Genomic DNA, 21,806 nt, shown 5'->3' with positions numbered 1-21,806 from the left:
TGCCCGGTACGGCTGGACAGCTCCGCTCCGCTCCTCGGCGCCTCCTCTCACCGGGGCACGGCCGCTGCCTCCAGCCGTGGGCCGGCTTCGCCTCCTCAGAAACCCCCGCGCTCGTTTCCCCTCGGTCCCTGGGATCGCTTCTTGCCCCGCTCCGGCCTCTCCCCGCCTTCCCCCGCTGCGAGGGGGGCTCGGTTCCCCTCTCTTGTCCCGAACGCCTGGCGTTTAGTAGGTCGGCGGTGGTTTTTTTCGGTGCTCTCCCACGGGTTTTTATAGGCCCGGTGGCGGTGACAGTAGTTTAGAAGGGGTTTGTGCAGCAGCAATCTCCTGCCCTCCCCACCGCGCCATGCACACGCTGGGCTGTATCAGGAGGGGTTAATTTTCCTACTGAAAAGATGCTTGCCCGTGCTATGCCAGGATGCATATTTAAGGTAACATCCGTGTGTCCCAGACGCCTGTCCAGTGGGGACTAGATCTCCCTTCCTGTAACCGTAAAATCTTGTATTGGAGAGGACTGTAATTTCGCATATCCCCATGATCAAGGATGAAAACTCTGACCGTTTGCCATGTGTGTACGTGGAAATACCCTCCCGAGACCTTTATGATCGGCATCCAGGTACCCTTATACTGCATCGCACAAACCGTGTGCTAACACGATTCTGTGTGGTTCTGTTTTACAAGGTGAACCTTGAGTGGGCTGAGTAAGGGGTTTCAGGTTTGCTGCTGCTGCTTATAGTGCTTCCTTTCTTGTACCGTGTTTGTCCAGACAGTGTCAGGGCCTCTGCCATGAAACTGCATCTTATTCTACCATCAATAGAAAATATATTTTGAAGGCATTAAAAATGTTCGTGTTTAAGTCTGTAGCTTCTTTGCTGGATCGTGGAAACCAAAACTCTTGGTAGGATTTGAAGACACAGCTCTGAATGTTTGGAAAATATAAAATGTAGTTATTCTGGGCTGAATGTGTGTATCCCAACATTTCCAGCATGGGCATTGAGAAAATTCAGTATGCGATTCTGTCTTTATTTTAAATTTGTATTTGACATCAGGGCTAGTTAGCCAAGGCATAGCTAACTTAGTGAAAGTGTGTTTTCTAATTGTGCGTTGCTTTCACTTTCAGGTAAATATACAAACAAACTTTTGGCACTGATTTCAAAGTATATCTTGCTGCGTGCACAACACCTATCAGTAGGGTCTTGTAAAGACACTGTTAAAATCCATACTGTAGAACTGCTAGAAGTGTAATGCCTTTAGGTCTTTGTAAGTATTTCCAAAAATACTTCAATCATTTCTGAATATGAAATGAGAGGGACACCCATTTGTTCCGATTTGCTGCAGTGATTAAATGAGTGATCTAATAGTTGTGATTAAATAGAATCTAATAATAGATTTAAAAATAAGTGTATGATCTGAAGCTGACTGTGAACTCCTTTTCTGTTCTTTACATTCGTGCTTTCTGCTGAAGGGAGAAAGAGACTCAGGGCTGAAAGCAAATGCCATAAGCTTTTCACAAGTAGGCAAATTTGCCCTTAATTACCAGATACTAGCTTACTGAGCCCTTGTCAGTCCTTCCTCACTTATAATTTAGATACCAAATGTGATTTCAGGAAAAGAGTGAAATACTGCTAGTTATAGTTTCTTGGGCATCATATTGTTCTGTACAAAATGTAAGTAGTGCTGTGTTTGCTGGTTCCAACAGTTGCAGAAGCAGCTTTAATTTCTATTTAACTAAGGCCATCTACTCTAACATCATGCAGAAGACCCCCAAATCTTCAAGCAGCAAATAGATCATGAAATAAAATGCAAAGAGAGGGAGTACAGAAGATATTTTGACATAGGGCTAAGAGAATATGGGGGTTTTCCAAAAGGAGTCTTAAAATTTTCCTCCCCTTGAATATGAAATGATAGGAAACTCTTGGGTTTGGGGAGGAGTGCTTTCTTGTGACTCTTTTTGTAAGTCTGGCTTCTGCTGGCATGGTAAAGCAGCAGCGTTTTTCACAGACCCTTTCATCGTTGAACCTTCAGGTGAAGTGTACATTCAGGCAATCAAAATACCCCTTAATTTAATAATAATAATAATAAGCCCTACTGGATTTCTTTCACTGTTGAGCCATGCTTACATTACTATGTGGTATTTGGTGGGGGGAAGGGGCAGCTGTACTAGATATAGAGGAGGATCAGAGCAAAAAGGGAGGTGGGAGGTGTCTCCATATATGCTTTTTACCTCAAAAGTGCATTTTATAGCAATTCCAAGAGTCTTTTGTCTTTACTCTCTATACTTAGCTGTCCTTCGTGTGTTGTAGATCATATAAGCGGACTGTCTCAATGTCTGTTTACTGATAACTCAGTATTATGATTAAGATCCCTTTTGAAGAGTGCAGTTGATTTCCTCTGTGTAAAAAGAGGTAACAATTAGTAAATCTCATTATAGTTACACAATGCTCTTCCTTTAAAGATTTTTTTTTTTTTTTTATCAACTGTGTCCTGAGGGTCAGTGTCTTTTCCTGAGAAACTGTTGAAGAGGAAGCAGAAAAAGCAACTGTTCAGCAGTCTGAAACCGTCAAACACCTACTCTGGGAAAGCCAAATCTAATTATTTCCTGCTGGACACATTGCTGAACTGAGACTGAAAACAGAGGATGTGGTTACACAGACGTTTCTTTTAGTGGTGGGGCTGTCTTCAACAGCTCATATTCCCATCTGCCTCTTTTTTTTTTTTTTTTTTTTCCCTCCCCACCGTGTGCTGTCACCTCAGTAGTGATGGTATGTCTGTGGGGCTGCGTGCTAAGCCAGGTTAGAGACCTGATTTTTAATCTGTGCATTTTCTATTCCTCTCCCCCTCAGCCCCCAAAATAAAAGATGGGGGAGGGCCGAAGGAATGCATAGCTAGAGTGGAGGGGAGGGAGTGCAAAAGCAGATTAGTAAGAGCTACAGCTAAAGGGAACGTTTTTGGAACCGTAGTTTAAAACTGTTCCTATGATTCTTCTTTTATGCGTGTGCTTCAAATAGATGAAATGGATGAGTTTGTGTGAATTCAGAAACTCATTCCTTTGTCAAGTACTCTGTTCAGTCCTTCAGGGACATAATGTGTGTGGTTAATGTGTATATTTTACCTTCCCTCCTTTGAGTGCTTTATGGAGTGCAAACACTGTTAAGTGGCTTCTTCAAGGGAAATGAATGGCATTGGGGTGAGGACAGTTTACATTACCAGGCTTAGGTATGCCATAGTGGTCAGTCAATGCCTTGAGATTTTTAAATGCAGGTTGTCCTTGTGGAGGGCAAATGGTGCATGCAGCTTGTACAGGAATCTGCCATCAGTCTGATACTACGTTTTCAGATGTTAAGAAACAATGCCGGTAACAGTATCTCACTTTCTTTGATCCTTTTCTATTTCTGATATGAGATGCTTATTTTCCACACTGATATATTTTAGGGTTTGTCACTGAGCAAGGTACTGTAATTGTTTAAATTAGATTGGTTTGTATTTCAGAAATTGCAGTAATGAATTTAGTTTGCGCAGCATTCCTTTCCTCTTCCCTCCCCCATTTTCTTGTGTGTGTGCAGCATCATTATTCTTGTGTGAAGAAATATTTTGGATTTAGGCACACAGCCATATTGATAACATCTCTGTAAGAAGTTGAAATTTAACACAGAGTCACAAGTCTTTTTAAATCTTGAAAGCTGAAGGCTGAGCTTTTAATTGGGGATTTTCTTTTGCACCTTAACCTCATGCCATCCATCTGCTTTTGCTCTCCTACCACAAACTAGCATGTTGACTACTTCTACTTATCCTTGTTAATTAACTTGTGCTCTCTATTTCAGCTTGTTTTGGCCCTGCTGATCCAGAAGAGCAGGGTTTTTGTGGAGCACAGCAGAAGAAGCGTGGTAGCTGCTGCTGCATGCGCCAGTGTGTTATTTGTTAACAGTTGATCATTGGGGGCTGCCTCTGTGGCACTGAAATAAAAATTTTCCCCTGGACATGGTCAGGAGCTGCTGCTGCTGTTGCCTCTGCTTGCCATGGGTGCATATTGAAGTGTGTATGTACCACAATGCAGGAGCTTCTGACATAAAGCAATGCAGAACATTCCCTATTTTGCCATCTGACAGTGAGGTAAATCAATGCACTGACTACACATCATCTTCAGATTACCTTGATGTTAGGAGAACAGGAGACTGAAATGATACGTCTAGTTTTGTGAGATTAATTTTGTTTTGGGACAGGAGTCTACCTCACAGATTGTTTCAACCTCAAATTAATGCTTCCTGTAATATATGGCAATTACGACTAGTTCTAGCCACAGTAGGGAGGGGGTGTATATATACTGTGGTTCCTTGAGTTCTGCCCTTTCTGTGGTTTAGTAGAGGCACTGAGGATATGTCTTCACTGCACGATTGATCCATATGGTCAACACCCTGTTAAGGCTTACTCACATGAGATCATCCTTTACACACAGCCATACCCATGTTATGATGAACTCATTCTTTGTGCAGCTGTGTATATGTGTGAAGGTACAGCTCTGAGCAAAGATGAGACAGGATTCACTTTCTGTCAATTACGGGGAAAGTTTTCCTCCTCCAGGAAGAAAGTTTTGGAAAAGCATTGAAAGACTCTACTTGAATGATTTTTTTGGTTTAAATTATTATTTTTGCCCTCCCTTCTGATTTTTATAGCAATATAAGGAGTTTCCCAACAGAATGTGCTTACAGTCTGCATTGTAACTTAATTTCTATTCCATTGTGTAAGATGGGCCCAAACCTGGGTGAGGGGTTTCTCTGAGTGATTGGCAGGGCCAAGTTAATGTTAGGCCTAATATAGCTGTGTCTCTAAATTCACTCTCATGTGTCCTGTGAGGCATGCTTTACAGGAACAGATCACTTGGAGTCTGAATCTTTCCAAAGCCTCCATCTGAGAAGTAGTATGGCTGTTAGAAAGATGGGATATGAATTCTGCATTGCTGTGTTCAGATCAGACTTGTGAATCATGTCAGTGAGTTTCTGTGTTGTTCAGACGTGCTCAAACTCCAAGTCACCAGTGAAGGCAATAAGCCATGGTAGTCACTGGAATAGCAGCCATTTGGCTTGAACATGTAAACACTGACATATAAACATTTCCATTGGATGGAGAAGTTTATCAGCAAGATGAGACTTCTGCATTTCTTAGAGATGACACCATTTTTTCTTCAGAAAATCTGGGACAGTAGTTTTTTGCCTGCATTGATGGTAGAGCGGGAGGAAAAAGGAGTGTTGGAGGAATGTTTTGATTGTGCTATAAGCAAAGAATAACAAAAGCAGTTTAACTGTGGAATTTTGCCAGAAAATGTTTCAGTTATCAGATTAATCTTTGCTTGCTCACTGCAGTGTAGAAGGAGCAGTAAAGAGCTTGTCTTTCATTACAGTTGTAAGGCTGTTCTGCTAAATTTTTGTGAAGTCTGACTTGTTATTTTGAAGGCGGTGTGTGTCTGTGTTTTCTGTTGTTCCATCTTCAAGCTGGATTGAAATTCCATGGGATGACTGAACGAGGCTAATGATAGAAATACATTGTACCTGCAGCATCTCTTAGCTTAATGGCATGCGTATTAGAAAAAGAGTTGATGACTGTCCATGCCCATTCCAAGCCAGTTTATCTCCTACTTGGGGTTCAGGTGACTAAGCAGTAAATCGCAGGATGCAATACTTTAACCACCTAGGATTGAGCAGGAACTTCCTTGACAAATAGGACAAAGTTTTAAAAGTTGGCCTTCTATTGGCCAGAGTATCTGGAATAAAACTTTAGTTCTTAGTAGAGACAGACAGACAAATATATGCTGTCCTGGAGGATGAGCTATATGTGGGAGAACAAGGACCTCTGGACACGTGAAAAGGCAAATGGAAGTGCTGGAAACTCAGGAGCGGTAAATAAACTGAAGCAAGGAAGTTATTGAAATAATTTGTCCTGTTTTCTGAGTGTGTGTTTGCATGTACTCATACACACACACGGATGTTATTTTCTGAAGAATAGTGCTAAGTTTTTGCAAAGATGCCAAAATCACCAAGTGTATGTGGGTACTTATATATATATATTTAATCTTCATGCATACCTTCAGAAGTAAGATTGCAAGGTCTATATTGTGCCAGGTGAGATGTCTGTCCAGCCTGGTGTCTTGTGTTGGCCAGTTGCTGGTAATGAGTGCCTTGGAAGGGATATAGAACTGGGGGTGTACGGAGAGGTTCTTCCCCCTTCAGCCATACCCTGCCAGCCGATTAGGGATAGCCTGGTATATTCTTCAGACCTGAATATTCAGCAGTTTGAAGCTCTCCAGAGAAAAACATGCTGAAGAAAATACAAAGATTTTTTTGACTGGTTATGGGGTCCCACTTCTGTAAAAGACTGGCAGATGCCCTGTACCAGGTAGTAGGACAGGCAGACCAAGAAAAGGCCCAGTGTTGGAGCTGTCTCGACTTAAATGAGATGCAGAAGAACATGGATCTTAAGTGCTGGAAATTAAATGCAGCAGTATGATGATTGTCCAGCTTTATCAGTGCTGTTGCAATCTTAAGTTGGAAGAGAATATCCAGTGAACCAAGATTACTGGAAAGTAGGGATTGGCCAGCAGAAATCTTCAAATGAAATGCATCTCTAAATTCTTCACACTTTCATGTGTGAAAAGCGGTTTCAGGGGTATCTGTGCCTCAAATAAATGCCCCAACAAACACCAAAATAAAAAAAATCCCACTCAAAACCAAATGATGCCAAAAACTTGAACTGGAGTAAAGATGTAATATATGGATAAATTTCACTCACTTATAATTTGTGATTTAAAAAACCAACACCGTCACAAGCAAACATTCCATATCTAAATTTTGATGTTATGTGCTTAATGCTGTCAGAAGAACGCTCCAGCAAAATTATTTTATCAGATTATATAAGGCACTTTGTTCATCAGATTGCAATATCGAACTCTTAACAGTGGTTGATCGTGTGCTATCTTTGTGGAAGACTTTCCTTGACTTCTTGAGGCCTTTTTGCCTTGCCTTTTAGGAAATCTAGGATCCGCAATTGTGTGAAAAGCACATTGTAAGTATATACTTGGTTTTCTAGCCTTGCATGATTATCATATTTTAATTACAGTTGTATCAGTTTGGCTGCTTTATTAAAGAAAAAATAATTACTTGTTATGGCTTCTCACATTAAATTAATGGTTTAAGTGGTTATAAGTAATTCTAAATATTGACTTGATGACAAATACTGTACGAGGTGGCAGAACGACTTCTTGATTCTGTGGTAGAGCCATGGTTAATGTGTGCTGACACATTTTATTCAAAGAAAAATTGAAACGTTCTCTGAAAGGGATTGTAAGGGAAGCTTCTGAAGTACTAGTGTCCTTCCTTTTTTTTATTTGTATCAGTATTGTAAATCCCTTCTCCTGCAAATAGTTAATTGAGGAGAGTTGACCAAGTAGATGTGCAATTCATTACCTGTAGCTGCTTCTAAACAGCTTCTTTCTTTTATTTGTTGAGGATCAGGGAACTCTTTCAAATTTTGGGATATGCTGATTATCCAAGCATCTAGCTGTGGTCATTCTTTCTTCAGGAGAGACTAATCAGTCTAATTAGTCTTATTCCTTCTGATGTTAAAGCAGTAGACAGCTCATTCTATTTTTATTTTTTTTTTTCACTCCAGCTATGTTAATGCTTGTGTCCTAAGTCCATCCAGTCTGAAGTTTGTATTTGAATGGTGCCTGTTTTTTTTTTTTTTTTTTAAATTTTCTCTTATTGACAGAATATCATGGCATCTCAACTGCAGTTCCATGCTTCTGGTGTCTAGGAAGCCCTAAAGTCTGAAAAGCTCAGAAGAGGAAATGGAATGAAAACTTTGTGTTAAAACCTTCATACGATGATTTGTATTTTTTTTTTTCTTTAGATGTGGCTAAGGAAGTAGGAGTGAAAGTATGGCAACTACAAATCAACTTCTGACCCTTTTTATTGCTGTTTGAGGCAATAGTCTTCCAGAGCCTCCAAAGTAGTTATTTTCTAGTCAAGTGCTGCTGTGCATGCCTGTTAAAACTGTATTGCCAGAGAAAAGTAGTGTGTTACTTCAGTACATTTATGAGCTTTTAAGGCGTGCAGGATGGTTCCCTCCTCCCCCCCTCCAAAATGGGATTCCCATTGCAGTCTTGGCAAATCTCTGAAACGTACTTTTTTACCTTTCCCTGTTTTTGTTTGGATGGATAACATGGTGTAACAAACTAGTCATAACAGTCTCCAACTTCTACTATCCATTGTTTAAGAATGATTTCAGTACAAGGACAGGAAGATTGAGTGTATCATTTGGTGAATATTCTGGCTTAGTAAATCTCAAACAATGCATTCTTCTGAACTGACAAACCAATAGTCCTAAAGTAAAAGTTCTGCTCTGCAAGTAGCATGGGTATGTGTATACAAGTGTGGCAGTCTTTACGGTATTTTAGTCCAACTTCTGGTGTGTGTGCCAAATGAATTAAAGATTATATGAAAAAAAAATCCTAGATAAAGGACTTTGCTCTTTACTCTTAAAGAAGAAAATGGGCTGTGCTTTGGTTTTTTTTTTTTTAAAGATCTCTGAGTATTTGTGTACTGTTTTCCCTTTCAGTGACTGGGGAGAGAGCTGCTGGCATGGAAGTGAGCTGGGTTTGTCCGTGGGAACTGTGAGTAAGGTATGTATTGTGTTCTTTTTGCTGTCTTTAGTCTGCAGCTTTTGTTCTTATGTGGTGAATTGAAAATTGCTTGTGGTCACTAAATGTAAGGGATAGTAGTGTGTTAGAGTTGGAATATTTTGAATTTGTACTAGCATCAGGTGTGACAGCTGTCCAGCAGGGACTTTATAGTGTAAGAGTATAAATGGTACACTTGTCCACTTTTCACTGCTGCCTAGCAATTAGTTAGACTTGTCACAAGTTAGCTGGTAATATGTTGCAAACATTTTTCAGTGTTACTGGTACTTGTCTCACTAGACTGATTTATTCAGGTATATAAAAGCAGCCAATTGTGTCTATACAGTAAAATTGTAATGTCTGTAAAACTGTAACTGAGCTTACCATGATACAGTAGCACTCAAAAGAGATGATGATACATTCAGACATTATCTGTGGTCCCAGGCTGAGTCTTACAGTAAAGAATAGAAAATGTTTTAATGCATTCTAGCACCAGAACAAAAGTCTTGGTTTAAATGTCCTTCATGTGCTGGCTCTTAGTATTGTTGCTTCAAAGAAAGAAGTAGTGAAGGTTGAATTTGGTGTCCTTTGAATTGGCAAAGAACAGCAGCAGTACTGATTCCCCCACCCCTCCACTATGTTCTTTACCCACATTCATTAGATTTACATGTTAGGGAGCACCTCTTGAGTATGTACTACTTCTTTTCAATAAACTGATTAGCTTAGACAAGACAGTAATATCGGTATATTCTTCTCTATGAATCACTGAAGAAAATTATTACCTGTTTTTTGGTAGTGGGGAAATCCAAGGGTGGAAAGTCAGCTCTCGTAGGGGAAAAAGGGAACAGAAGATCTGGTAACTCAGTCTCAATTGCTGGACTTTCCCCTTAAATAAATGTCATGCTGGGTAGCTGCATTAGAAGATGCCAATAAATTCGAAGAAATTTGGATTCCACACCCAGTGTCCATTGATGGGGAGGAGAAGCAAAGTCATTGGTTTAATTTCTGTAGGCAGTTTCATACTGTCATGACTAAAGAATGTGACTGGGGTCAGAAAACTTCCTGCAGACTCTGTTTCAGGCTTTGGTTTCACGCTGTACCTAACATGAGGTAACTGCAAGCTGTCACTTTTCAGTGGGCCCTGCTCCTCTGTTTGGTTTTTTTTTTGGATGAGATCTAATGAACCAGTGGTTGCAGGGTTCAGATTGCTTGCACAATGGGAAAACAAGCGTGTTTCAAGGTGTAGCTTTCCATCAGAACAGCAAGCTGAATTGACTTGCTCTGTGACTGCAGAGCCACTAGATTTGAAGGAGAGAAGGTGCGAATTTCAAACTGAGGTGAGGTGATACAATATGGACCTACATGCTCTGTCACAGCCCATGATCAGACTGAGTTAGATAAAATGTAAAACTACTTCCTGACACACACAAAAGTAAGTTGCCAAAAAACCTTGCCATAAACTCCTTCAGATTCTTAAGTTCTGCAGTTTTGCCTGCCGCTTTGTGCTGACATGAATGCTTGTGCTGGGAACTGAACTGACTAAAATCTAACTACTTTACCTTTGTTTTATTTCCTTTGTTTCCTTCTTAAAATTTATTTTCTTTTATTTTAGTCTAGATTGGTTCCCTGAGCTATCTTTCCTTCCTTGCCCAAGTCCCCACTTTGTTTTGCCCTAGGTCATCCAGTTCTTGTCCCAAAGTTCAAATCTTCTGCGTTTGAAAGCGTATTGTTTCTTGTGCGGGCTTATTTCCACTCTTCTCTTGTCCAATGACTTTCTCATCCCAATCTGCCCTAAATCCACATTCAACATGAGTTCCTTCATACTTTCTCAGCCACTTAGTTTTCCTGCCATGGATTCCCAAGTCAAAGCTCACATCTGGCTGCAGATCAGCATTCCCTTTTCTAGTTTGCTGCAGCCTCCCTGTTTCCATTGGTTGTTGGCATCTGTTGCCACATGTCTTTGCTTCATCTGCTCGCCCCTATGGGGCGGGGGGAAATGCTTTGCCACCGACATGAAGGAAATTTTTAAAAATGCATCAGACAGCAATTGCAAGAGGAGGTGGTGGAAAACAGGCAATCCTGTTCTAAACACTAGTTCATCATGCATTTCTTTGGCACCAGTGCAGGCTTAAACAGCTTGCTCCCTTTCACAGCTCCCTCTGTTTTGCTGGCATAGCTGTTTTTGTGGCCATGGTGAGCCACTCTGGGGAACAGATCCTCCTGGAAAGAAGTGGTTTTTTCTAGATTATTTTTCGTCTGGTCCAGTACATGTTGTCTCTGTAAGATTTATGCTAGTTTCACAATGAGGAAGGTATGTGAGTGGGAATGTGTAGCAGACTGCTTAAGTTGGCACCGCTGCTAGATGTTTAAGTGTGCTCTTTGACATTACAGTTAAGTTGATCTTTCAGTGAGCTGCTGTTGCAAAGGCTGGTCAAACCTCTGCGCAGCTGTGCACTCGTGCTTCTTCCTTTGCATCAGAGCTAGTGATTGTGCAGCCACAGGGCACGTCCAGCTAGCTGACTGATCCTGTAGAAAATAGTTTCTAATCTTTTGCAGAGTTAATCGTCTGCTGGTTCAGCTGACCTGAGTCACCCCATGGGTGCACACTCATTAGATCAGACAAAAGGGAAGCAGCAGGAACCAATAGCCCGGTAACAGAAGGCTGGATTCCTCTTTTAATTATGATGTTGAGCTATATCATGACCAAGGCCTAAAATACACAAGTGTACCCATTGACACGTGAGACCTGAACATCGTGTCTTTTTTTCTCTTTCGTTCTTTGAACTTCAGTAGAAATTGTTATTTCTTCATTAGCTATCATCTTTAGTCTCACAAACTAGATGATTAATTCAGCACACCGAGAGGTATGATAGAATTATGTGTCTATAAACTGCTTCACCAGTTTAAGGCTCAATGTCCTCTGAAATTAGAAGGATGTCTTCCTCATTCATGCTTTGAGCTTAAATAAGAACTTCAGAAATCGGTGGGGAGTTTGTTCTTTTTGAGCAAGGATTGTTTATTATAAATATCATTGTGATTCTCAAAACTAACTTTGGTATTATCAGTTCTTCTGTGTACCCAGAGTTCCATGAGCTTGAAAGCCACAAAGTTCCTCCAAATACATATTGAATCATGAAAAGTATTTCTTAAAAAACATCTGGAATGCCAATCTACATTTCTCAGCCTGCTATTTGTGGTTTTAAGAAATGGATGTTTAATGATCATTTTTCAAGATCTCTTAAAGACTTTCTATCACTGCTGGACTGAGTGAAACAAATGCTAGTGTCTTATGAAGGAAGTACTTAGGGCTTAAGAAATATGGTTCCTGATGAGTGGTTGTTAAAACCATGTGCAAGGCTGTGTTTGTCTACAGCAGAAATTATATGGTTGATTGCTTTACGCTAGATGTGTTCTTTGCATCTTTTCCCCCTCAAGTCCTAACATCTCTACACAGCTGTTCATGCCTTCTGTGTGATAACATTTCTTGCCATTTTCTTGCTGGCCCGAGCAGGTTTTTTGACTCTTGTACTGATAGATTTGCTGGAGGTGGTAGTGGAGAGACTTCTGGTGATGATTCAAAGGTGTCCTCTGTTACTGTAATCTTACTGGCACAGTATACATACAGATTCAGATTCTTTAGCTCTGATAAAGTTGTGCTCATCCATGCTTTACCAGCATCTTTGTTCACGTGTTGCAATCTTTGCATTTTTAATAGGGGCTTTGTAGGGTAGTGGCTTGTGGTCATGGTAAGATGGACAGTTTACACCTGCAAATAACTAGTTCTAATCCAGAAAGAATTTGGTTACTTTTTGACTGCTTTTGCAACCCCCCCTGCCCAATTACTGTGAAAGTGAAGGAAGGTGATGACTGGTTCATTTTGCAGAAGGCAAATTCATGTGGAATATGTGTGTTAAAATAAAATTCCATAATCTAAGAAGGTCTCTCTTTAGTGGTCTGCATAGTTTGGTTTCTTAACTTAAGGTGGTTCCTCAAGAACAAGCTATTACATTGTCAGGGTACAGTCTTTGTGATGCTTGCCTTCTTGCTTGCTGTGTTGTATATACTTTATGGGCAGTGCCATTAGTTTAACCTGAGAAGTAAATCTGCCAACAGTTTTGTGCCTGGGTTAAGCTGACTGACAGGAAACTGATTTTTTTTTTTTTTTTTTTTAATACAACCTTGGAGGTCTTCCTGTTGGTGACTTTTTTCTGATATCTAAAGATAAAGGGAATATTTCTCACTCTGATCGTTATAGCTTCTCAACCTAATGTGATGCTTCGGTTTCCATCTGCTGCAAACTTCACTTCTCCTGGGTTATTCTTTTGATTTGTGATGACCTGGGGGGTATAGATGCCTTTGGGCATGTCACGGCATTCTCTTCCTCTCTTCTCACTCATTTCAAAGATTCATCTACTTAAAGCCACTTTGCCCCAAGATTGCCTCTTCTCTTGGCTGGATGATCTCAGCTGGCATAATCATTTAACAGAAGGCTGCTCTTAAGTTTAAAATAAAAAAACCTGTCTTCTCAAAATAGCCTGGCTGCACACACATGCTGTTGCTGTTAGGTGCTGGAGGTTGCTTAGCAATTCTTAAATTGGTAGGAAATTGCTATTACCCTGGCAACTCAGCCCCAAAATGCAAACAAGGGAAAGCTGTTTCTAGAGGTGCCCTTGCTTGATTTGGGAATTATGCACTTCCCCCCCTCACCCCCGCCTCCCTGATTTTTAGTTACTTATTTTTTAATTCCTTTTGTTCCATATTTTTTTTCTGGTTATTGAGGTTTCGTGTTAGGGAAGGTGGTACTGTTCTTTGGTTCATTTAAATAACTGACTGTCAAGATCTTGATTATGCCACGAGTATGTGAGTATTGCCAAAATTGAGAGAAGTCTAGTGCATGAAGACCTAGTTCATGTGTCCATATCAACACGAATGTTGGATAGATTAAACTGTATAATACCTTAAGGTGACACTGCTACCAAAAATAGCCACCCTGATTTCTTTTTTATTTTCTTGTGCCTCATTCTCCCTCATGCTAGCCCAAGTTTTTTGTGTGGCTGGGTGGCAAGCTGGATCAGGAACTGATACAGATTAAAACTAGTAGTCTGTATGTGCATGGCCAGGTCAAATTTAACACAGATCAGTTCCTTGATCTGGTTCAGCCTGTGCTGGCCCACAGGAGGTGAGGAATGAGCAGGCTGGACTGTTCCTTTTGTTGGCAATGCCAGTTTAGTGTCTAACCAGAGGATGTGGTCTTATGATACAGCTAAGTTGATCTAAGCTGGCTCTTGCCAAAAGGGGCGGTCTTGGATGCATGCCTTTGTTGCTTCCTTGTGCCAACATTGGTGCTTGTCTGGCCTTATGATGGGATGATTAATGGAGCTAAAATGGCAGGAAACTAATCCTAATCCCTTCTCCCCCTCCCAGTTTTCTTTTCACTTAGCTCCGTGAACCAGTTTACTGTGGGTCAGACAGGTTTCAGTACTGCACGTGTCTGTCTGTTTTGTTTCCCTTTCACGTCTTGGGCTTTGAGCTACCCTTCAGTGATTCTGGATGAGCAGCTTTACGAGAAGTTTCTATAAGTAATTTTGTCATATGGTAAATGCAAAGTAGAATAGTTTTTTCACCAAGGAGTAAGCTAATGAGGTTTACTGTGTGTTTGTTGTGATACGGTGTTGCGATGGCAGGAGGATGCACCTAAAAAGCTACCATGTAGAAGCTGCAGAGCAATTTGGTCTTTGTAGTTTGCAGGTTTGATGAAGATAATATTTTTCTGAAAATTCTTATTGGCTATGGTTTTTAATCTTATACTTCGTGCAAAATTGACTCTGCCTCATTTGTCTGTCTGAAGTTGAAGTTTCTTAGACGCCTCCAGAAGTCAGAAAGGGATGAAGATTATTTATATATTTATGAGTAGTGTCTAATGTTTCTTTTGAGCAGCTCCATCTTCTCCCTTGTGTTGTGGTCCATGCTTGTATTGTTGTGGCAGTGGTTTTGTGCTTTATAGCAATGTAATTTGGGCACTCTTGGCTCCTGAGAGCTCACTGTTGCCCCTGCATTATGGTGACACAGCTGTGTGTGTAGTTGGCAGTGGACTAGATTGAGGAACTGATTTTGCTGAATACCCAGGAAAAATGTATGGTTTTCAGCTAAATTGATTCCTCAGTTGAAGAAGGGGCAGCGTAGGGACAGAAATGAGCAGCTGGACAGTGGAGGACTTTAGGGTTGCTTAAGCTGGTGTTGCTGCTGTAGAACATCTGTGGGATCACAACCACTCTTATCCTGGAAGCAGTTGGCCCAAAAGTAGAAAAATGCCGTGATAGAAAGCTTGTGTCTGGTTAGGCAACAGATACAAATCCTTGAGGGCACTCACCCTGAAACACTTACTGAGGATAAGAAATACTTGCTCTTAATACTGTCCATCAGCTGCTGGATGACTCAGTTAAAGACCATGGTATGGCCCATTTCTTTGTGGGAAAGTTTCTAGTCTGTTCAGAAATGACAGGAAAACAAACGTTTTGAAATTTTAATTAGGTCCTACATAGTAATGTGTGTAACTAACTGATTGATCATTCTACAATGACAGTTATAGAGTGGTATAACTGTCTGGGAAGTCTAAAAACAGTCTTACTGTTGGTTACAGAAAAGGATTCCATGCCTTTCACAGGACTTCCAAATAATGCAGCATGGATGATTATAAATCCTCAAAGCATCTTCCAAATCCCTCTATGCCCTCATCAGACTTTTAATTGAAAACATTAAAATCAAAATCAAACTCACGCAATTACAGATTTTACTGTAGTCTTCTGGACTGAATGCTGCTTGCTTTTTTTTTTTTTTTTTTTTGAAAGTGGGGATGTGTTGCATACTAAGACTTGGCATTGCTCTGAAAAAAGTTCTTTTTCCCTTAGGTAGTGGCTAGATGTTTGGATGTACTAATGGTGCAAGCAGGTTCTCTCCCCTGTGCTGTGCTGGCACAAGTGTTGGTGTGGCTGCATGGCAAACTGCACCAGGGTCCTGATTTAGCTGGAGTGTGATCCAGAAGACTAGCTTTTACACCTGGGTCAGTTTTCTCATTGGTTTATCACGTGTCACTGCAGATTCTTGTGCTGGCCTGAAATGGTAGGGGATGTGGTGGAAGGAGAAGGCAGGATTTCCTAATGCATTTAATGGTTCATCCCAGTTTAGTTTCATTTGAGCTGCAACCCTACTTGGAGTAATAGAATTGTTGTCCAGGCTTTTTGAGATGCACAGAGTCAGACTGTGATTTTTTGCGTTTTGTGGCAGTGTTCCCCTGTACTGTGCTGGTTCAACTGTGGCTTGTATGGAGGAATTGATCCAGCTGAAAAATAACCTAGGAAAAATTGCATTTCAGCTGAATCAGCTTTCTGATATGGTTCACAGTGTGGCTGTACAAGCAGCACTGCTGGCACAACACAGGACATAGTGGCAGGCCAAGAATGAATGTCAAGGCAAGGCAAGGTTTGCTTAAGCTGTGTTACCTTTGATGTGGGACAAACATTGAATGACGTGCCAACTAGGATTAAAAAGATGCTTTCCATCCCTGTAGTCTTCTGCACGAGTTAGGAAACCTGCAGGTCCAGGTACAACTCTAGATAATCCAGCTGCTGTGCTGAAGTTCCATTGGACAATTTACTGGAGAAACTCTGGTTTATAATCCCAGTACCAATTAACACTAATTGGTATGGTGTTGCTCAGGGTTACATAGCAAACTGGTGTGCAAGCACTGATTTCTTGCTCTGCTTTGTGCTGTAGCTGGCTAGGCTACACTGCTTTTACTGTAGCTGGGTACTGTGCTTGTACATAAAGGACAGAGTTTCAGTGGACTGGCTGATGTGAATATAACTAGATTCAACAATAGATTACAACACTGTTGTTAAAATGGTGTTTGAAATGTGATTTTCCTAGTTTAGGCAGGCTACAAACTCCTGTTTAAAAGAAAATCCAGTATGTCAGAAGTTCCCAAGTACATTTGCTGTTTACCTAGTTGAAGCAGATCTTACGTATTTGAGACATGTCAAGCTTTTTTTCCCCTTTTGGGAAGAGGAAGGAACTCTTCTTCTTTTCTGGGGTAGATTGAGGAGGGAAGGTTGAGTCTCCCCCCATTCCAAATCCTTGCTGGATTATGGATTATTAGATATGTCTGTCCCCTGTTCATGGATTCAGGCCTGGCTGTGCTTGTCCTCTGCCATGATCTGACCTAACCATCATGTGGTACGAGGCAAAGTATAATATCTCCTTCGATAAGGCAAATTGGCTTTGGCTCCTCTACGATGGTGACAGCAGTCCTTACCAGCCAGCCTCCTAACTGAGCAATTACTCTTCCTTTTAGCCCATTTCCACAGGCCTCCCATCCTACAGCGACAGGGCCTGAGGCCAATTATATTGGTCATGATTTAACTCTTTCCAGCCTTTGCAAGGATTGTGATAGCTTACCAAACTGTTATTCTAAGTCTGCGGTTTAAGGGTGTGTGTTTCCAGGCTTTCTGTATCCATTGTAAAGAGAAAAGAAGGGCACAATCCCAATTTTTTCTCTTTGCAGATTGTTACGATTTGCTCTCAAATGGAAATGAGCGATGTTTGCTTTGGACAGGAAATATATCAAGGAGGGGGTAGGCTCTTTCTAGCCAAATTGTAACTGAAGTAAAAGCAAATACTTCACATGGCAGTAAGGTTTGGCTCAGTCTCATTTGTTTTGTTGTAACAAGCACCAGCTTCGGTTGGTGGTTTTTGTTGTTTTTTTCCCTCCACCCTTCTTTCCCTTGCTTCTCTTCAAATCATGACGTAGGGTCCTGGGAATGAATGTATGACAACATGGATGAAATAGCGTTTATTCATTACCAATAAATTCTAATTGCTGCCTTGAATATACACTGAAGAAATTTTTGAAACAAATGTACTACCACTTATGACTTTGTTCTGGGTATTACAGAGCAAACGTTACTAATCAACTGAAGTACGAAACTGAAACGGAAGTGGGGAAAAAGACTGTTTGAGCTACTTTATCAGTTATCAATGTGTTGATGTTGTCACACTCATTCAGGTTAATTATGAGTGTTAAGTGGGGAATACTTAATAAAAAACTGTATTGTTAAAAACGTTGCTCCTAACGTTGCTCCAAGTTTATGCTTTCTGATTGATTTCTGGAGGATTGTCCTATCCTGATGGTTTCTACTTTACTTATTTGCAGCTTGCTTTACTTGTGTCTTTTTGAAGCTGAAGGTTAGCCTCTGGAAGTACCTTTTGCTTGATAAATTAGTACAGTGCAGCAGAGTTATGTAGTGGTAGTCTTCTGAGTTTAGATGGGTTGAAACAGCAGCATACTAAGAAGCAGGAGATTTCCATCTTCATTAATCAAAACCAAATATAATTGCCCTTGTATAATGTCCATTACTGTTTAAATGTTGGCACAGTAACAATTTCACTGGAGACTTTTCGCTAGTTTGTTTCTGTTTAAATTACTGAACATAACAATTTTAATTTTAGCATAGTGATGGCTTTTAAATACTTATTTAAAGAATTATGGAAATACCATGAAACATTTAAAAATTGCTTATTTCATTAAAGTCCTTTATATATTGCACATTTCAGTCGTAGCTGAGGTTTTAGACAGGAAAGCTTTTTTGTTTACTTCATGTGGAATATTTTTCTTGCATTCATTTTCACTGATAGTGAATGGGGAAGAGATAATGGAGCAAGAAAGAGAATTGTTTTTTGAAATGCAGTTGATTTTATTTGAAAATCCTCAATTTGTTGTATTCGGCTCTCTCTCCAGGTTTATTATGAAGGATACTTTACCTGACTCGATTTCAGATTGACACTGAAATAGTTAAAACACTATTGTTGGTATAAAAGGACAGCAATCAAGAGTTCAGCAAGGTTCTAGATAGACTGCTTTCACTGGAACAACTCAATCTGTGTCTTCTCACGATTGGGTTCCTAAAGTACCAAAAGTTGAGAATGTTCTCATACTTTTTAAGAAAATTATAATAATCTGTAGTTTCTGCGGTGACACTGTTGGAGGTTTATGCAAGCTTTTAAACTTTAAAGTTGAGCAAGTTTCAATCACTAGTTGTATTTGAATTGATGATGATAATGAACACTGTGCTAAGGAACATGTTGCTCCAGAATATGGAGATGCCTTGATGAACTGAACATGTGGGTTAAGACTCTCATGTGAGATTTATGGTTTGGTTTTTTCTGGTTTGTCTTGCAGGTTGCCATCACGAAAGCCAAAGTGGATTTCTCCGGTGTGGTGTGCCTGCCCCCTTCCGTCATTGCTGGAAATGGGCTGGACGGAGGAGGGGCTGGCGAAAATGATGATGAGCCGGTGCTGGTGTCACTTTCGGCGGCCCCCAGCCCTCAGAGCGAAGCTGTTGCCAATGAGCTGCAGGAGCTCTCCTTGCAGCCCGAGCTGACCCTCAGCCTCCATCATGGCCGAAACCCCAACCTTCCTCCACTCAGCGAAAGGAAGAATGGTAAGTGGTACAGTGCACTCATGTCTCATGTAGTATGTCCTCGCCACAGAAGAACTGTGGTGGTGTCATGGTACGTGTTCTGATGACACTGCGGCTTCTTATTGCTTCTTACAATGTTTTATTTGTATGGAGAACTAATAATCTAGAGTTGATAAAACTGATTTACATTGTTCGATGGGAAGCATTGATGTTACTGGCTGTGGAAGTTCCAGAGAGCTCCAGTGATAAATGCTTTAGATTATTGTTTTAGGTGAATACCAGAAACACTTCCATGTGCTTTGTGGTGACTAAAAGTTGTGCAAAGCTGAGACCATCAGTCAAAGGAAGTGTTAGCTCCTCTTCAGACTATAGCCATCCATAGAGGTTTCTTTGCCACCTTGGTCTGCACTTACCAAGGGTGAGTAACTTTCTCACTGCAAATGTCTGAAAGGTTCTGTCAGACTTGTTAGAAGGAGGAACAAGACCTAAAGTTAAAAATGAAATACCCTAGCAGGCCTTCTAATCCTAGAGTGAGAATGACCTGCCTATGTTTCTCAAGTTGCGGGTAGCTTATGGACAACTATGGCATGAATCCCTCTAACTGTTTGGTGGGTGACAGTGGAGTGGCAAAATATAGGGTCGCTTGGTGACCAGAATTCCTGGTTTTGGAAGAATGTGAACTGTCTGAAGCTGAGGATCACCAGGCTGCCATGAAAGCCTTTGCATGTTCAGCCCCATCCTGTGTCAGGCTGATGAAACCATTTGATAACTGGTTCCTTCTGTTCGTGAATTCCTCTTGGTGATCTCCCTTCACTCTGCCCTCTGGGGTATATGCTGGTGGCTCTTGGCAATATGAAGGTCTTTCTAGAGTCTGAATTCTTGCTATCAACTTTACCTGCAAGATACTATGGATTTGAGCATGGTTGAGTCCTGGGTGCCTTACAGTGTTGGGCACTATATAAATTACACAGAGTTGCATGGCAGAGCATATTGGAGATGCTGAAGAGCTTTGGAGTGGCTTTATAGCCAAAACATAATGCTTATGGTAAAGTGATTTAGAATATGTGAACTGTAGGACAGTAATCTGAATTGGAGGGATACCTCATTTGGCATGCCTGGTTCTTTACCTCCAGAAACTGAGCATACCCTTCTCTGAACAGCGTATCAGTGTTTTGCTAGCTGGACGAATTAATTAACTTCAATCCAAAATATTGTTTAAGAGGATAAAAAGAGTTTCCTCATTCCTGCACATTATACCATCATTATGTGATTACAAGTCACGTTTACAGGCCTTAAAAATGGAGGAGCTAGAAACTGCAGAAACAGAACAAAAACCTTCTAATCCTTGATGTTTGCAGTCCTCTAAGTATAAAAGACAACAGATAGAGATAAAGGTGGTGGTGGTAAATAGAAGAGAAGAATTTGGAATATTAGTCAGCATGGTAGGCTGTGGTCTCAACACATCTCAACTAGTGGTAGATTTGGGCATTTTATAGTTATGAAGGCAAAGAGAGATTTCAAACAAATTTAACTGAGGTAGTTTTGAAACTGGTAGAGGGCTCGAAAGCAGCATGGGAAAAGCACATGAGCCTTTGTTTCCAAAACCTGACAGCTGACCACCTGAAGGTGACATTGTGAATTTACTGGAGGCAGGGTTCTTTTTTTTCTTAGTGGATAAGACATGATTAAGGGTCCTGAATTGGGAAGAAGCAGTTTATTCTTGATGCCACAGGGAAAGAGATACTAGTGTTGGGAACAGATAAAAGTACCTTTTTAGGAAAATGAAACTTACAGCAGCTTTGAATGGATACAAGCAGGATACAGCAGCATTTGTTGTGGTGAAAGGAAAGGATATTCTGTTACAGAAATGAAAGAGTCTTTATATGATTCAGTTTTTTGGATAGGTTTAAAAATTGGTATCTTGGGAATATTTTACAGAAATAGTTGGGTTTCCTCTATCAGAATAATGTTATTTTTATGGACTCAACCTTGAATCTGTATCATTGTGGGCTGCAAATCTGCTTGACTGGAACAGGTAAAATAGAGTTGGGTTTAAAAAGTATTTGAAAAGGAACACCTCTGCCCATACCTTTTGCCAAAGAAAATTAGGATATTCCCGGAAATGACTCATTAGGTGTGTCTCTTCAGAACTGATTCTTTATCAGGGCTCAGCACAATAGTGGAAATTTTACTGCTGGAGGTGCAGCTTTTCAGACAGGGCATAAAGTCCAAAGTCCCTGATCTAGACTACCTGAATATTCCTTATCTTCAGAGGTATACAATGCTCTTTTCTCCTAGGCTGCAGTATGTTGTTATGTGTTGTTTGTGTGCCCATTCATTAAAGCATTGTGGGACTGAAAAGTGCTGTTGAAATACGGTTATCTGCAAACTGTCACAGCATAGAAGGAGACTTGGCTTAGTGAGCTGTTGAGAAACATAGCTGATGCATTTTGAATTAATAAACTTGTTCCCTCAAATGGGAACTTTTCAGTTATCTTGGGGTAGAGGTTGCACAGCTGTTGAGCTTGTTAAAGCTCCTTTTTTAAAGATGGTGGATCTTTGTTGTTGTGCCTTTTGCTTCAAACCTGTTAAAAAACCTTTAGAGATGATCTGCCAGTCGAGATGGCAATCTGCTTAAACATTTGAGCAATCCGAAGTGGTTGTAG

The 21,806-nt window shown here is 40.6% G+C and overlaps 1 long non-coding RNA gene across 1 annotated transcript; it reads left to right on the top strand.

Moving 5' to 3' along the window:
* Positions 1 to 1,454: 1,454 nt before the first annotated feature.
* Positions 1,455 to 18,933, top strand: LOC128143497 (uncharacterized). Its single transcript, XR_008235768.1, has 3 exons — positions 1,455 to 1,510; positions 8,605 to 8,668; positions 18,900 to 18,933. It is a non-coding gene; the product is annotated as an uncharacterized LOC128143497 (long non-coding RNA).
* The last annotated feature ends 2,873 nt before the right edge of the window (positions 18,934 to 21,806 follow it).

The sequence above is a fragment of the Harpia harpyja genome, chromosome 6, assembly GCF_026419915.1.
Source record: "Harpia harpyja isolate bHarHar1 chromosome 6, bHarHar1 primary haplotype, whole genome shotgun sequence".
Lineage (NCBI taxonomy): Eukaryota > Metazoa > Chordata > Aves > Accipitriformes > Accipitridae > Harpia > Harpia harpyja.
The sequence above is the reverse complement of the archived record's forward strand: the minus strand, read 5'-3'. Positions and strand labels throughout refer to the sequence as shown.